This window comes from Tachyglossus aculeatus, unplaced genomic scaffold, assembly GCF_015852505.1.
Source record: "Tachyglossus aculeatus isolate mTacAcu1 unplaced genomic scaffold, mTacAcu1.pri scaffold_100_arrow_ctg1, whole genome shotgun sequence".
Classification (NCBI taxonomy): domain Eukaryota; kingdom Metazoa; phylum Chordata; class Mammalia; order Monotremata; family Tachyglossidae; genus Tachyglossus; species Tachyglossus aculeatus.
The window spans coordinates 278,126-296,802 of NW_024044841.1; the positions used below are offsets into that span (position 1 = coordinate 278,126).

Consider the following 18,677-nt stretch of genomic DNA (forward strand, 5'->3'; position numbering starts at 1 on the left):
GTTGAGGGATTAATGGTGTCAGAGATCTCAGTGTCCCTGGGTTGAAAGCTTAATAGAAGCATGATCCTTTACTGTTAATGTTTCTGTTCACTAATAAATGTAGACGTACTGGAATATTGAATATCGTGGCTTATTCCATCGATAAAGTTGAATCACAAACCCCTTTGTCCCTAATTGACTCTATTGGGATGTACCACTGGCCCAAAAGGAAATATAAATCCTGAGGAATGTCTGGGGCTTTGGTGGACCAGGACACTTCAAAGGATGGAAAACACTAGAAATGAACACGTTAATACCCAAGCAATTCCATTCACACCTAAATCATATATCATACCTAAAATGATCAACAAAGGCATAGGAACATCCATTTTACTGAAAAGAAGTAGCTGGACAGTTTGAGTCTTAATTTAGATGCATGCAAATAAGCCGATGGTTTACATGCCTTTTCCAGGTCTGCATAAAGATGCAAGCCCACTGAACCTGCAAAACAACTAAAATGAAGTTCTTCAAATACTGTATACAAAATAAAAGATGCCAATAAAAATGCAAAAATAGCATGGATATTTCCTCTTCTCCGAGTCATGCATCTGCCTGGATTATTACAGTTAAAAAAAGTCTCCAGGCTCCAGTGCATCAGGACTTTGGTACTAGGTAGATGTAATACCCACTGAAATTCCCAAGCCATCTTGGAGCGTTTACAATGGCTAATTTTTTTAGATCCTGAGGGACACTGTCCCAGGTCTATAATTTATACTAATTATTTCTTCTAAGAGGTGGCCATTAAAAATCTGATAATTAAAAGTGTAGCACAGCTTAGATTTAACTTAGCCTGTCCTTACATATGTTCTAGGGATATCCTTCAATCAGACACATAAATGATAATTTTAATTGTGCACCCATCAACTTGTGAGTGCTATGAAACTCTAATCACCTTGCCCACTTGGGAGATGGGATTTTTCTAGAATGTATTATTTGGTGATTGCCTTTTTGCCCATTTCATTTTCTGGTTTCTTAAGGACCCATGTAAGGATGACATTTTAGTCACCCAGTACCAGAGTAGGATGAAAAATCTTGAACTAACAGTATGGGATCTCCTTTGGGCAAGATTGAAAAGTAGAAAAATTGTAGATATCCAGTTCCTTCAAGGGTGACAATCCTTCCCTCAGTGTTCTCAGTTGTAAAATTTTGTCCATGATGGGAACTTTTATTTTTCTTTACATTCTGTCAACATCGGAATGAATCAAGGAAAAAATGAGCAGGTTAAATCACCAACTGATCGAACTCTTTCAGGAATATATGTATTTGGGAAATTAAACTATTAGAGTTTTGGGAAATTGTCACAGTGACCGTTTAAAGAAGGAGCAGACATTTCTGGGACTCAACTTATTCAACTGACATCTAAGAACTGAGATAGAGAAGCACCACAGCCTAGTAGATAGAGCACAGGCCTGGAAGTGAGAAGGACATGGGTTCTAATCCCACCTGCACGACTTTTCTGCTGAGTGATCTTGGGCTAGTCATTTCATTTCTCTGTGTCTGTTACCTCATATGTAAAATGGAGATTAAGAATGTGAGCCCCATTTGGGAAATGGACCGTGTCTGACCTGGTTATCTTGTATCGAACCCAGTGCTCAGAACAGTTCATGGTACACAGTAAGCGCTTAACAAATACCATTTGAATAAAACAAAAATTGGTAATAGAATTTTAACCTGATGGAGAGAGTCTGAAATGGTGTCAGATATTTCACTCTGTTGCTATGTCAGGCACATAACAAGAGTTCAGTCTTGTTCAGGAAACTGTAGATGGCTGTCACTTTGGTCAAGGGAGCATCTGGTTGTGATCCCTGTGACCAGCTGCTCAGTTACTCCTCTCACTGGTCACTAGTTTCACCCACCTACCCCCAAAATAAATTAAAAAATCACACACACACACACACACACACACACACACACACACACACATATGCAAGCCATGTCAATCAGAAACTGGTTGGCCATCTCACTTGAGGAAAAAAAATACCTCCCTGAAGACCAATTTTAGTAGTCATAAATTTCCGAGTTTACAGAAGAGCAAGCACTGGGCAAGGGTCAGGTGGTAGGTTCTCACTGAGGGAAGGTCTTTGAGATCTTCCCAGGCATACTCTCAAACAGTACTGCCCTCATTTTATGAATATGGTGATGTCTGTTACTTCATGAGTTACAAACACAAATAATGAGAGAATTTCATTAGGCTTTACTATGTTTTTCTGCTTTCCAATAAGAAAATCAGCTTTGTCATTAAGGAGAGCACTAAGATTTTAGTTAAGATAAATGGCATGGACTCTGGAAACTCTAGTATCTTTTGTCAGGTGGTCCGGAAGCCTGCCATATACACAGTATTTGTTAAATCCTATCTATATGCTAGGCATTTTACTAAGCCCTGGGTACAAGATAATCAGGCTGGACATAGTGCCTGTCCCACATAGGGCTCACAATCTTAATCCCCAGAGCAGCATGATCTAGAGGATAGAGCAGAGGCCTGGAAGTCAGAAGTACCTGGGTTCTCATCCCAGGTCTGTCACTTGTCTGCTGGTGATCTTGAGCAAGTCACTTCATTTCTGTTCCTCAGGTACCTCATCTGTAAACCGTGGATTAAAACTGTGAGTCCAGTGTGGGAGATGGACTGTGTATAACCTGATCATCTTGTATCTACCCCAGCACTTAATACAGTATCTGGCAACTTCACCGATACTTAAAAAAAAATTATAGATGAGATGACAGAGTCACAGAGAAGTTAAGCAGGTTGGACACAGTCCCTGTTCTGCATGGAGCTCACAGTCTTAATTCCCGGTTTACAGATGGGGTACCTGATGCTTAGAGAAGTTAAATGACTTGCCCAAGGTCAATCATTCATTCATTCATTCAATCGTATTTATTGAGCACTTACTGTGTGCAGAACACTGTACTAAGCACTTGGGAAGTACAAGTTGGCAACATATAGAGATGGTCCCTACCCAACACCGGGCTCACAGTTTAGAAGGGGGAGACAGACAACAAAACAAAACTTGTGGTCCGGTCTCAAGTCATCAGAATAAATAGAAGTAAAGCTAGATGCACATCATTGACAAAATGAATGGAATATTGAATATGTACAAGTAAAATAGAGTAATAAATCTGTACAAACATATATACAGGTTCTGTGGGGAGGGGAAGGAGGTAGGGTGGGGGATGGGGAGGAAGAGAGGAAAAAAGGGGCTCAGTTTGGGAAGACCACCTGGAGGAGGTGAGCTCTCAGTAGGGCTTTGAAGGGAGGAAGAGAGCTAACTTGGCAGATGTGTGGAGGGCGGTCACACAGCAGGCATGTGCAGAGCCAGGATTAGAACCTAAATTAACGCAATCCAACAACCACCAATACCACTTTCTCTCAACTTCTGCATGTATATCAATATATCTGTAGAATCAATTCCATATTCAGTTTCTTCAGCCACTTTATCCTGACATATTTTGACTAGTACCAACAATAATAATCGTGCTGTTCATTAAACACTTACTATATGCAAAGCACTGTACTAAGAGCTGGGGTAAATCCAAGATAATCAGGTGAGACATAGTCCCTGCCCCACAATGTGCTCACAGTCCATGTAGGAGGGAGAACAGGAATTGAATCCCCATTTTACAGATGAATAAATTGAGTCACAGCGTAATTAAGTGACTTGCCCAGGGTCACCAAGCAAACAAATGGCAGAGCCAGGATTAGAACCTAGATCCTCTTACTTTCAGGCCTGTACTCTTTCATCTAGGTCACACTGCTTCTCTAAATTTATATCCTTATTCTTCCTCTTACTCTTATCATTTGCACATACTTCAAGTATACTTGTATCCCACCATAGATTGCAAACTTTTTGAAGGCAGAAAATGTCATAGAAACAACATTGCCTGGTGGATAGAGCATGAGCCTGGGAGTCAGAAGGACCTGGGTTCTAATCTCAGCCACCTCGGTTCTAATCCTGGCCCCACCACTTGTCTGCTGTGTGATCTTGGGCAAGTGACTTAACTACCCTGTGCCTCAGTTACTTCATATGTAAAATGGGGATTAAGGCTGTTAATCTCGTGTGGGACATGGAGTGTGTCCAAACTGATTACTTTTCGAGTCCTCTGCACTCAGCAGCTGCTCAATAAATGCCATCATTTGATTGATAATGACTATTCTGAATCATCGCACCAGTTCTACTCCATTGCACCACTTTCTGTGCAAGCCCTTAGTCTTCCCTAGCTTCCTTTCCCCAGAGAAAGGATGCAAACAATAAAGCCTCTCCCTTAGTCTCCTCTCAGGGGCATTCCAAGGATGAATGAGATCAGTGGAGGAAACAAGCTCTCAAATATTTATAGCGCATTAACTTTTCCCAAGGTGTTTACCATCACTTTAAGTAATGACTCATCATCATCATCAATCGTATTTATTGAGCGCTTACTATGTGCAGAGCACTGTACTAAGCGCTTGGGAAGTACAAATTGGCAACATATAGAGACAGTCCCTACCCAACAGTGGGCTCACAGTCTAAAAGGGGGAGACAGAGAACAAAACCAAGCATACTAACAAAATAAAATAGAATAGATATGTACAAATAAAATAAATAAATAAATAAATAGAGTAAAAAAAATATGTACAAACATATATACATATATACAGGTGCTGTGGGGAAGGGAAGGAGGTAAGATGGGTGATGGAGAGGGGAACAAGGGGGAGAGGAAGGAAGGGACTCAGTCTGGGAAGGCCTCCTGGAGGAGGTGAGCTCTCAGCAGGGCCTTGAAGGGAGGAAGAGAGCTAGCTTGGCGGATGGGCAGAGGGAGGGCATTCCAGGCCCGGGGGATGACATGGGCCGGGGGTCTTATCAAGACTCCTGGAAAACTTAATCTAATGTGAAGTGGTAGAAACTCCCTGCTTAGCCAGGAAAATCAGGCTCCAGTCTGGATTCAGGATCTGACTTACAACAGAGGAGAAAGACACAATCCCTTTATCTCGTATAGTTTGTGATCTTATTGGGGAGAGAGGAGAATATAAATTGCCAAATTTACAGTAAGTAATTAGTTTCCTCATTTGTATAATGGAGATAACTTTCCTTGTTCTAAGCCACCTGACCAGAAGGCAAATAGAACAAATGAGAATACAGTTGGGTGACAGGTAATTCTGGAACCTCGGGGAATTTTTCCTTTATCATTCCCATTTTATAGGTGAAAAAATTGAGGTTCAATATCACAAAGCAAACTAGTGGCACAAGAAATAAAACTCCTGCTTTCAGTGTGGTTTTGGGTACAAGAAAAAAATGTCCTTTTCCTGAGAGTGTCTATACCTGTCTATATTGGCACGGAAATTAGAAAGGAATATCCACAGGTACTAGTTTCCAAAGGCTACCACACCTTACTGAGAATTCTGTTGAATTTGGAGTCTGAGCAGTTAAGAAGTTAAACCGACAGACCTTGGTAATATTAACAAGAGAAAGTCCTTAACTTGACCTCTTTTCCCCAGTGCGAAGAACAGTCCCTAAATCCCAGTGGTTGTTATGGATCCCCACTCTAACAAGCTCCACTGGGCTTTATTAACATTGATTGGATGCCCCGAGATGGGCAATTACACAACTTGAAACCACTTTTCCTTCTACTTCATAAATGAGTTACAAAGAACCTAATTAGACCCAACAGACTTTAAATAATGACACTTTTGGTGTGATAATTAATCATGATCCAACCTATCTTTGTAGTACCAGTTCAGGTCTGTTTGCAATAACCATAGAGCTCTTACTCTTAGGAAGGGACTATTGGGTAAGTAGAAAGCTTTTTCTAGGATAAGTTGCCAAGGTCTCCTTCAGCAGGAGTAAAACAGTAACTTACCGAATACCTACGAGCTTTTCCCATTCGTTGTAAAGGAAATCATTCCTCTCTGGAATTGGTGGCCACGGATTAAACAAATTAGCCAAGGGTCAGGAGATGAGAAAGTATCAACCAGTCACTTAATCACTCATATTTATTAATAATAATAACAATGATGAAATTTGTTAAGGGCTTATTATATGTGAAACAGTGTTCTAAGTGCTGGGGGGGATACAAGGTGATCAGGCTGTCCCACGTAGGGCTCACAGTCTTAATCCCCATTTTACAGATGAGATAACTGATGCTCAGAGAAGTTAAGTGACTTGCTAAAGGTCAGCAGACATGTGGTGAAGCTGGGATTAGAACTCAAGACCTCTGACTCCCAATCCCAGGCTCTTTCCACTGAGCCATGCTGCTTCTCTATTTATTCATTCATTCAATCATATTTATTGAGCGCTTACTGTGTGTAGACCACTGTTAAGTGTTTACCATATGTACAACATGGTACTAAGTACTTGGGAGAATACAGTACAACAGAGATGGTAGACATCTTCCCAGCCGACGAGAAACTTACAGTCTAGAGGGAGACGAATAACCAGGAATTTGGAAAGGGAACTGTCAAGTGAATGGAATGCAATGGCTTAATGATGGTATTATCAATCCACAAAGAGTGCCATTATAGTGAATGCCAACCTCTGGGTGCTTTCTATTCCTGCCCTGCTTAGCATCAGAGCAGCATAACCATGACTGTATTACTATGGTAATCAGGCAGAAACTCCTCACCCTGGGCTTCAAGGCTCTCGATCACCTCGCCCCCTCCTACCTCACCTCCCTTCTCTCCTTCTACAGCCCAGCCCGCACCCTCCGCTCCTCCACCGCTAATCTCCTCACCGTACCTCGTTCTCATCTGTCCCACCATCGACTCCCGGCCCACGTCATCCCCCGGGCCTGGAATGTCCTCCCTCTGCCCATCCGCCAAGCTAGCTCTCTTCCTCCCTTCAAGGCCCTGCTGAGAGCTCACCTCCTCCAGGAGGCCTTCCCAGACTGAGTCCCTTCCTTCCTCTCCCCCTCGTTCCCCTCTCCATCACCCATCTTACCTCCTTCCCTTCCCCACAGCACCTGTATATATGTATATATGTTTGTACATATTTATTACTCTATTTATTTATTTATTTATTTTACTTGTACTTATCTATTTTATTTATTTTATTTTGTTAGTATGTTTGGTTTTGTTCTCTGTCTCCCCCTTTTAAACTGTGAGCCCACTGTTGGGTAGGGACTGTCTCTATATGTTGCCAATTTGTACTTCCCAAGCTCTTAGTACAGTGCTCTGCACATAGTAAGCGCTCAATAAATACGATTGATGATGATGATGATGGTTGTTACTGTATATTTATTGACAGAATATGTCTCTTTATTGTTATATTGTACTCTCCCAAGCTTTTAGTACAGTACTCTGCACACAGTAAGCACTCAATAAATATTACTGACTGAATGACAGATTGACGACTGTCCAGATGCTTTCACCTCTAGAGCTGCCATACTGTCCCGCTAGCCAACTTTCCGGAAACTAAAGCTCTACATGCTTACACAAATGCCATTTTTAATAATAAATTAATCAATCAGGCAATCATTTATTGTGTGCTCAGTGTGCAGAGCACTGTACTAAGCACTTGGAAGAGTAAACTTAACGAAGCTTGTAGAGACATTCCGTGCCCACAAGGAGCTTGCAGTCTAGAGAGGGAGATAGAGATTAAAACAAATTACAGATACGTACCTAAATGCGATGGGGTTGAGAGTGAGGTGAATAATGATTACAGAAGAAAGAGGGAGTAGGAGATAAGAAGGCTCATTTTCCTCACAGCATGGTCTATTTTTATCCTGTGTTACTGCATTAGGCAGGGTGTGGATTCCCTCACTATAGTACAACATAGAGAAATGGATCTACAACAGTCAGTCAGTCAATCATATTCCTTGAATGCTTTCTGTGTGCAGAGCACCGTATTAAGCACTTAAAGAGTACAATATAACAATAAACAGACACATTTCCTGCCCACAATAAGCTTACAGTCTAGAGGGGACAGAATGTAGAAGTAACTAAGTGTAATATACTCACTGTACTAAGTGCTTTGGAAGAACGGAGGGAAAAAAGAGGAAAAAGAGAGGGAGAAGTAAAAAGAGAGTGGAAAACAAAGAAAAGCATAATCCGAGGGATTCACAGAAAGACCCCTAGCACAGTTGTTTACAGTTGTTAATTGGTAATTACCTAAGAATTTGAATTTGAAATAGGCTCAACTTCATGCCCCCTAGTTCTCTTCCTTCTTGGGATTTTTCATCTGTGAAGCTTGAAGAAAGCAGCTACGCCTTTCCTTTGATTCAAGGCGCCATCATGTGGCCAATATGGATTATGCTCTATTCGTTCCTTGTATTTCTTTACTGGACAGTACGGTCATCTCCAAATGGATATAATGTTCAGCACCGTTCCGCATAGACCTTAGTATCGCCCTGGATTTCACAAATGTCAATGAACATTACAAGGATTCTGAATTACAAAATATTTAGAGAAATTCAATTGTAAAGCCCAAATTATCTTATACTAGAATTTCTCCCATAGGTGCTATGGGTGACCGTCTCAATCAGATATAACTCCTTGTAAATAACAAATTCATTTGCACCATTACAAGCAGCAAACTCTTACCATCTGCATCGAGCTTATTATATTTCCCCATTTGTTTTCTGCCTATTGACTCGGATTCCTGTTTCTGCTGGTCCAACTCACTGGGTATTTATAAACATATACACACTGGAAAACGACATGATTTCTAATTGAGCTTTTCAGTCCTAAGCGCCACTGTGGTCATGTTTTTATTAGTGCAAGGCTGATAATCGCAAGGTGTGGGCTCAGCAGATACAGCAATCCATTCAGAGGCACACATCCACAAGCCCAACTCCAAGCCTATCCTGGAAATCAGTCGATGGATGGGTGGTGCTTTTGGAGCACTTACTATGTGAAGAACACTGTACTAAGCACTAAAGAGAGTATAATACAACAGAATTGATTGGCACATTCCCTGCCCACAATGGAAACCTAGCAACACGTCACCCTGACAGAACAATCCAGTCTCCAATCCCAGGCTTTCAGGACATATGTTTTACTCTATCCTAATCCTCATCAACAACTTAATCAATCAATCCATCAGTGATATTTATTGAGTGTTTGCTGTGTGCAGAACACTGTCCTAAGTTCTTTGGAGAGGACAATATAATAGAATTGGTAGATACAATCCCCGTTCTCATGGAGCTTACAATTTAGTGGAAACAAGGTCTAACCTTGATTTTACTGATGCAGTTCTCCCATGGTTCTCTTCTTATTTCCAAGGCTGGTCTTTCTCAGTGTTCTCCTTCTGCCTCTCAAGAGTGTAGAACTATGCTCTACACACAGTAAGTACTCAGTAAATACTCTTGAAGGATTGACACACAAATAATTGCACTATGGTCCCCCTTTCTCCTCTCCACAAGTCCAATAGATGGACTCCAAGTTTTCCAAAGCACCTTTTATGGGATTTAAAATGAAGCTGAGAACACCTTTTGTTTGTTTAGTATCTGTTAAGCCTTTATTATGTGCCAGGCATTGTACTATGCTCTGGGGTAGAATACAAGAAAATCAGGTTGGACACAATCCATGTCCCATATGGGGCTCATAGAATTAATCCCCATTTTACAAATGAGGTAAATGAGGCACAAAGAAGTTAAGAGACTTGTCCAAGATCACACAACAGATGAGTGGTGGAGCGGAGATTAGAACCCAGGTCATTCTCACTCCTAAGACCTGTGCTCTATTCATTAGGCCACATAGCTTCTCATTCTTGAACAGTGATATTCACAAAGATCAACCTGTCACAAACCCTGGAACAGTTGAAGCTTCTTCAATGATAGTTAACCCACTTAGAAACAACTAATAATTTGGATCAAATAATTTAGTCCAGTCAAACTTCAGTTTTATCCTTCAAAGATACCTATGAAATATCTGAAGTTGTATATTACTCAACAAAGTCGTTCTCTGGTACCCTCTCTGTCTGACTCTCACCACAATGTACATACAAACGATAGGAAGGTTGTTCTTAATTTTACCGTTTCTCTGTGTTGACCTTCATTCTCTTATACATCTGCCACTAATCAACCACAACCTAATCCCAACAGAGGGACTTTACAGCCTAGATTCCTCAGGCACCAGATGGATTTCTTGAGAGATGGAACAGAAAACTTTGCTAATTATGTTGCCAGGTCTGAATTCCTTGCTCTGGGACATTCCCACATCTCTCTTCAGGAATTTACTGTTAACTCTGAAGCTGCCTCCCAGTCCTTCAGCTTCATATCCTGGGACACATTCTTTAAAGAACCTCAAGCCTCAGTGATTTGAGGTTCTATGAAAACTATGAAAATATTATCGTGATTTCTAGCAATTCCCTCTTGCAGAGCTTTTGTTTATGTGACTTTTTATGTAATTTGTTTATGTGACTTTGTGTTTATCTGACATTAACAGGTAATAATTATTTTGCTACTCTCCCAAGTATTAAGTACAGTACTCTGCACACACTAAGAACTTAGTAGATACTAAGAACTTAGTAGATACAATTGATTGAAGAATGTGGGAAGCGTATCACCTATTGGATAGGGTATGTACCTGGGAGTCAGAGGACCTGGATTCTAATTCAAAGTCTGCTACTGATATTCTGTGTGACCTTGGGCAAGTCACTCTGTCCCTCAGTTTCCTCATCCACAAAATGGAGATTAAACCCCACTCTTTCCTACTTGAACTGCGAGTCCTCTGTGCACTGTGTCCAACCTGATTATTTTATATCCACCCCAGTGCTTAGAGCAGTGCTTGACAAATAGTAAGTGCTTAATAAGTACATTATTATTATTATTATTATCGTATTAAGAGGCCTGTTTCTGTTAGGACTTCTCTGGTATTTGTTAAGTGCTTACTGTGTTCCAGGCACTGTACCAAGGACAGGGGTAGATGCAAGCAGAGTGGCTCAGTGGAAGGATCCCGGGCTTTGGAGTCAGAGGTCATGGGTTCAAATCCCGGCCCTGCCAATTGTCAGCTGTGTGACTTTGGGCAAGTCACTTAACTTCTCTGTGCCTCAGTTACCTCATCTGTAAAATGGGGATTGAGACTGTGAGCCCCCTGTGGGACAACCTGATCATCTTGTAACCTCCACAGTGCTTAGAACAGTGGTTTGCACATAGGAAGTGCTTAATAAATACCATTATTATTTTTATTATTATTACAAGGTAAACAGGTTGGACATAGAGCTCACAGCCTAAGGATACAGGTCTGTACTGTCATTGTACTGCACTGCTACTGATAGATCTCTGCAATCAATCAATTAATGGTATTTAGTAAGCACTTAATGTGTGCAGAGCACTGTATTACTAAACACTTGGGAGAGTGCAATACAACAGAGTTGGTAAACATGTTCCCTGCTCACAACGAGTATACAGTCAATCAATCATATTTACTGAGTGTTTACTGTGTACAGGGCTTTGTACTAAGTTCTTGGGAGAGTACAACACAACCATATAACAGGCACATTCCCTGCCCACAACAAGCTGACCGTCTAGAGAAGCAACGAGGATTAGTGGAAAGAGCATGGACTTGGGAGTCAGAGGACGTGGGGTCTAATCCCGCCTCTCCCACTCATCTGCTTTGTGACCTTGGGCAAGTAACTTAACTTCTCTGTGCCTCAGTTACCTCACCTGTAAAATGGGGATTAAGACAGTGAGCTCCATGTGGGACAACCTGATTACTTTGTATCTACCCCAGCATTTAGAACAGTGCTTGGCACAAAGTGAGTATTTATCAAATATCATTATTATTATTATCATTATCATTATTATTATTATTATTATTATTATTATTAGAGGTGGTGGTTTGCTACAAGCAGCAGTTAGGAAAGAACCTCAGCTGCTGAGTGTGTTCAGAAGATTTCTTTCTGAGAGAAATGGCGCAATCTTAGCTCTCTTACTTACCTGTAGAGAACCATCTTCCTTTGAAAAGTCCAACAGAGGGAATCTTTCACCTCCTTGTTTCTCAAGCTATAGATCAGGAGGTTCAACATGGGTATGATGGCTGTGTAGAAGACAGACACCACTGTATTCACAGTCAATGAAAGGCTCACACCGCATCGAATGTAGATAAAGAAGAGAGTTCCATACAAGATGGTGACAGTGGTCAGGTGGGAGGCACAGTCGAGAAGGCTTTCCGTCTCCAGGCGGCAGAGTGAACCCTCGAGATGGCAATGAGGATGTAAACTTAGGATACCAGGATGGCCAAGCCACTACATAGTCCTAAGGTGGCAGCCAAGATGAAAAGGAGCCACTTACTGACATGGAGGTTGGCACAGGCTAGGGCTAAGAGTGGAGTGATATTGCAGAAATAGTGGTTGATGACATTTGGGCTGCAGAAGGGTAAGTGAAAGGTCGATGTTGTGTGGGTCATGATGCTCAGAAAGCCCAGCACGTAAGGTGCCATCACAAGCCACACACAGACCTCTGGGAACATGAACACAATATAAAGCAGTGGGATTCGGTTTGCCACGTATTGATCAAAGGCCATGGCAGAGAACAGGAAACATTCAGCAGCCATAAAGAGGCCGAAGAACCACATCTGGACTGCACATTGCAGGAAGGAGATGGCTTTTTTCTCCTTCAAGAAGTCAGTCAACATCTTTGGGACAACAATTGAGGAGGAACAGGTGTCTGCAAAGGCCAGATGGCTGAAGAAAAAGGACATGAGGCTGTGAAGATGGAAATCTACTCTGATCAGTTTGATCATCCCCATGTTTCCTACCAAGGTGACAAGATAATAAAATAAAAGCATTTAAAGAGGATGATTTGCATTGAGGCTGATTTGTTAGGCCCAGAAAAACAAACTCTGCTGTCCTGGTTTGATTCCCCTCAGTCATGTAGCTGATGCAATCTGTCTAGAGAAACAAAAAGACAGCTGCTGTTAATTTAGGAGTTAATGGAAATAAGTATGTTTGTAGGTCTAGAATTAAATTTCCTTCCATTTCCTTTTTAAAAATCACACGGACCCTTTTCAGGAAATGAAAATACTGTATGCTAGAGATCTCAAATCATCTCAAATCACACTAAAATACTACAATATTTTACTCAATTCTTTTGGTGGGAAATTGAGTATTAGTCTAAATTTTCTTGTGGGACTTTCATTTCTTTTGTATTGGTCCACCCCTGGATCACCATAGTCATTGCTTGTTTCTGCAGGGGGTCTCATGGGGCAGGGCAGTGGGCTGAACGTAGGTGAGACATGTCATAGGAAAGACAATTCCCCCAATCAATTCTAAGATGGTGTCATTCTCCCAGACCCTGAAAGGAACTGGGTTAAAAGTATTTGGGGTGGTCAGTGGTTAATACAAAATCTCTCTTGAAACTTTATATTTTCTAACTACACAATTTCTTGTGGGAGCAAATTCCCATGTTATTGATTTATTGAATGGAATATATAGATTAATATTCTTTGATTTATTGAAACAATATGACCTGGTAACATCAGAGGACCTAGGCTCTAATCCGGCTCTGCCACCTGCCTGCTGTATGACATTGAGCAAGTAACTTGACTTCTCCGTGCTTCAGCTTTCTCATCTGTAAAATGAGGATTCAATACCTGTGACCTGGATACTGCTAGAGTTTTTCTCCGGGGATTAAATAATCATTTGGTATGATTTCTGTTCAGTTATTTAAAGAAAGAAGAAATTCTTGTTTTTAATTACCACTTTAGGTATTAGGAAGAATTTTCAAAAGCAGCAGTAGAATTTGAGTGTTTAGGAAAACACTTTTTTCCTAAGTGTGTAATAGAGATAATAACACCTTGAGTATATCATTTGCAACAAAATCCTCTGACAATTATTACTTAAATTGCTTACTTCACCTTGATTTTCCATTCGTCTTTAAACAATTTTTTTCCTGTTCTTCTGCTAGAGAGTAAGAAAAGAAGTTCCTCTAGTCGCAGCAGGAAACACACTGAACCACATTTAGGTGAATGCTGCTTGAATTTTAAGAAGTAGCTAAAGTTTTACAGTTGCATCTTACCTAGCCAGACATGAGTCTAAAAAAGATATGTAAATGAGTGAAATGCTAGTATTAACTTTGCCTAGAGACATTCATGTTCTTTAATTTCTATTAATTTCCCTGAAAACTACAAAAACACCACAAGGAGGAAATCGTTGTAGCTTCTATATGCAAGCAAAATGCACCTGTTACAGCTGTGGTAGCTTGATGCAATTCCCTTGACAGCTTCAGAGAGGAAGGGAAAAGAGGGAGAATAGAAGGGAAGGGTACAAAAGGATTTTACAAAATTGCCAAACCCCAAAGGGAAAGGGAAGGGAGGGAGGCATGGAAGAGAGCATCAGGCCCTTAGCTTTTTCAATTTCAATTCTTGTGAAGTTCCCTCCATGAATTTGTCTGTCTCAGCCCACTCTGTGTCTCTAATTTCTCACTCTCTTCTGTTCTTATGGAAAGTCCTTGTGGGCAGAAGAGATTATGACTTTTCATTCTGGAAATAGGAAGGGTGACAGAGGACCTGACAGGTATGGATAAAATCACAAAAGGGAAGGGGATACGGAAACATGGAATTGTTGGTCACCACTTGCCTGCTGTCTGACCTTGGACACCTCTCAATTTCTCTATGACTCGGTTATCTTATCTGTAAAATGGGGATTAAGACTTTGAGCCCCTTGTGGCACTTGGACTGTGTCTAGCAGGATTAACTTGTATATACTCCACAGTTTAGTACAATTCCTGGCACACAGTGAGTGCTTAACAAATGCCATAAACAAAACCAAACAAAAAGAAATCCCACAATAGCAGCACTTAGGTGTCCACTTATCCAGTTCTTTGTCAGGCAATCTGTTTTTTAAACTGGTCTGTTTCTGTCCATTGTCTGGTATGGTTGTGACACCAAATCAATCAACCAATTGGAGGTATTTATTGAGTGTTTGCTTTGTGCAGAGCACTGTACTAAGCGCTAGGGAGAGTACAATACAAAAATGTTGGCAGACATGCCCCCTGCCCACAAGGAGCATGCCTTTATGTCCAGGGAATTTTATTAGTAACAATAATAATAACAGTAATAATGATAACTGTGATATTTGTTAAGCGCTTACTACATGCCAGACACTATACTAAGGGCTGGGGTGAATACAAGTAAATAGGGTTGGACACAGTCCCTGTCCCACCTTGGGCTCACAGTCTTAATCCCCATTTGATAGATGAGATAACTGAGGCACAGAGAAGTGAAGGAATTTATCCAAGGCCAAACAGAAGACAAGTGGTGAAGCCAGGATTAGAACTCATAACCTTCTTACTCCCAGGCCTTTGCTCTATCCACTGCTTCTAAGTTTTGATTAGTTTTCTGGCTAGAAAGCCAATGCCCATGATCACAGGAATCTGGGAAGGGAAGGCAAAGGCCCTGGAATGAGGGAGCAGGGGAAGGAATCAGGCATCTCCCCGGAAAAACATTATTAGATTGGATAGACTCAGACAGATGATACATGGGATGTCCCTCTAGACTCTAAACTCACTGCGGGCAGGGAACGTGTCTACCAACTCTATTATAGTGTACTCTCCCAAGGTCACAGATGAATAAAACAGAAACAGCATGCAGAAAGACAGACTAACGTCAATGAAAGCAAAGGTCTTGGAGCAAGGGAACAAGGGAATGAATCAGACATCTCCCCAGAAAAACACTATAAGATTGGGTAGACTCAGACAGACTGTTGCAAAATGATACATGGGATATACATGCACATGCAAACTCATTGTGGGCAGGGAATGTGTCCACTAAATCTGTTACAGTGTACTCTGCCAAGGTCACAGATAAATAAAACAGAAACAGCATGTTCAAAGACAGACTGATGGTGACCCTAAATATAAATTGCATTTTACTGATCCCTGAATCAAATGGATCAAGCTTAATTATTTTTACATATTTATTCTTTTTTATCTCAGCTGAAAAGTGACATTTTAATGGCCCTCAAAAAAGTGGTCAATAAGTAGGTCAAAAGTTCTGAGAGCTCACCTCTAGGAAGATTCCTTATTTTCTCCACTTAGAATATTTTGAGGGAAGTAACCAAGCTCCTGAAGCTTCTGGCCAAACTTAGAAGACAGAAAGGAGAAGGGCCTTTCCTTGCTTTACCTATCTTGAGGTGGAAGTAAATTTATTCCATATCATCTGAAGCCTGGGATTGTCCAATTAATAATAAATTATAATTTATTATGATTTATTAATTATAAAATAGAGTCCCCCTTTCCTCCCCTGGCTCCTAGGCCACACACTTGGAGAGACATTTTTCTCAGGGGTTTCAGTAAATTGGATCCAAGTAGCTGAAGAATCACAAACCCAGAGAGTTTCCATGTGGTGAAGAAAAAAAGGTTACCATGACCTTTCTGGTATTGGGGTTTTGAATTTTTCCCCAAAGACCTGTTTTATCATTATTATCATTATCAGCATTATTATTGATAATAATAATTGTGGTATTTGTTAAGTGCTTACTATGTGTCAAGCATTGTGCTAAGCACTAGGGTAGAAACAAGATAATTGGGTCAGCAGCATGGCATAGTACCTGGAAGTCAGAGGACAATGGATTCAAATATCAACTCTACCACTTGTCTGCTGTGTGACCTTGGGAAGTCACTTCACTTCTCTGTGCCTCAGTTACCTCATGTGCAAAATGGAAAATGGGGGTTGAGACTGTGAGCCCCACATGGATCAGGGATTGTGTCCAACACTTTATGCATGTACCACAGTGCTTAATACAGCACCTGGCACACAACCAAATTCCACAATTATTGTTTTTCATTGACTCATTCATTCAACTGTATTTATTGAGCACTTACTGTGTTCAGAGCTTACTATGGGACAGTACAATACAACAATAAATAGACACATTCCCTGCCCACATGAGCTACCAATCTAGAAAGCAGGGGGAAGGGCTCACATGGAGCTCACAATCTAAGTAGGAGAAAGAAACAGGTATTGAATCCCCATTTTGCAGACAAGGGATTAGAGAAGTTAAGTGACTTGCTTTTTTAAAGTTAAATAATTTTCCTTATACAAATTCCCTGGAAGAGCTGTGACTATCATCAATTTAATTTCAAGTCTGGCCCAAGATTGACATCAGTCAACCATCCCCCTCTCGGGGTCAAGGAACACCAGGGACCGGGGCAGGTCCTCCCCACTCATTCAGACAAGACAGACATCACTCTCCTCTTCCTCTCCTTCAGCCCCTAACACAGCTTTCTAAGATCCCCAAGTTCTCTCCAGTGTGAAGGAGAGAGATGATGGGAGAAAAGGACAGAGCTCACTGTATTTTGCAGGAATACTAAGAGAAAAAGCACTGAAAAAGCCCAAGTTGATTTTCAGAAGATCGGTAGAGACACCAAGCTGAAGGTCCATAAAGCGTTGGAGTGTTAGACTTTCTGTACAGCTGTAAGACCTGGACGTACCCCAGAAGACCAATTGGACTTACTAAACAATCTTCCAGCATCAACTACAAAACAGACTCAACGTCAAATGGTGAGACCAAGATTATCAACAATAAAGTATGCAGTCACTCGTAAACATTGAGGTACTGTGACAAATACTGGAAAGCAGCAAGGCTCAGGGGCTAAAGCACAGTCCTGGGAGTCAGAAGGACCTGGATTCTAATTCTGTCTTCACTACTTGTCTGCTCTGTGAGCTTGGCCAAGTAACTTCACTTCTCTAGGCCTCAGTTTCCTCTTCTATCAAATGAGGATAAAGACTGGAGCTCCATGTAAGACACGGACTGTGTCCACATTAATTAGCTTATATCTACCCTAGTGCTTAGTAGTCCCCGGCACATAGTAAATGCTTACCAAATACCAAAAAAAAAAACCCAAAGCCCATAGCTTCCCCTGATAGAGTAAGCTCATTATGGGCAGGGAATGCATCTGTTTATTGTTATACTGTGCTCTCCCAAGCACTTAGTACAGTGCTTTTCAAACAGTAAACTCTCCATAAAAATGATTGAATGAATAAATGCTAAGATATGTGAGGAGTATGGGTAATAGCAGGATACCAAATCAGTTCCTTTATGGGGAAATGAAAAGGTGCAGCAACCAGGAAAGAAGTTGTTCTCCTTGAACAAAAGCTACACCCAGATTAGAATCCTAAAAAGCAGGCTCAAAAAACAGATAAGCACTCAATGAAACAACCATCTTACTACATCACATGTCTTTATGAGCAGACAGTGAAGAAGGGTTAACCATGCAGCAGGCTTTTCATCCACACTCGCAAGAATAGATGGAAGCTCAGTGTCTCTAGTGCAAAAGTAAAGTCTAAAGGTCACGGTGAGGCATTTCTGCAATGAGAAAAGCAGGGTGAACATGGTGTGGACAAGGGGTGTGTCAAGAGGGATGGTGTCTGTCATAATTTAATGAGTAGCCTACTGTCCGTTGGCACCGTATCTGGGACTGGAGAGAGTACCATGATGCTAAAGTATGTGTTTCTGACACTCCAATCACTTACAGTCAAACAGCAAAGTTGTGCAAACGCAAGTTGTTTACAAGTAGTAGAAGAGGGAAGAAAAACCAAGATAGAACTGGTTATGATAAGAGTAAGGAGAGGTGGGTAAGTGAACTAATAAAGATATGAATGCCATCAATAAGGAGCAGCAAATACAGAACCGCCGAGTTAGCCACCAAGATGCACTATCTCACTGAGGACAGGAATTTTGTCTACCAACTCTATTGTACTGTGCTTTCCTAAGTGCTTAGTACAGTGTCCT

General features: G+C 41.1%; 1 pseudogene; it reads right to left on the reverse strand.

Annotated features, from left to right (window-relative positions):
- Positions 1–130: 130 nt before the first annotated feature.
- Positions 131–12,694, reverse strand: LOC119922187 (annotated as a pseudogene).
- Between the last annotated feature and the right edge of the window lie 5,983 nt (positions 12,695–18,677).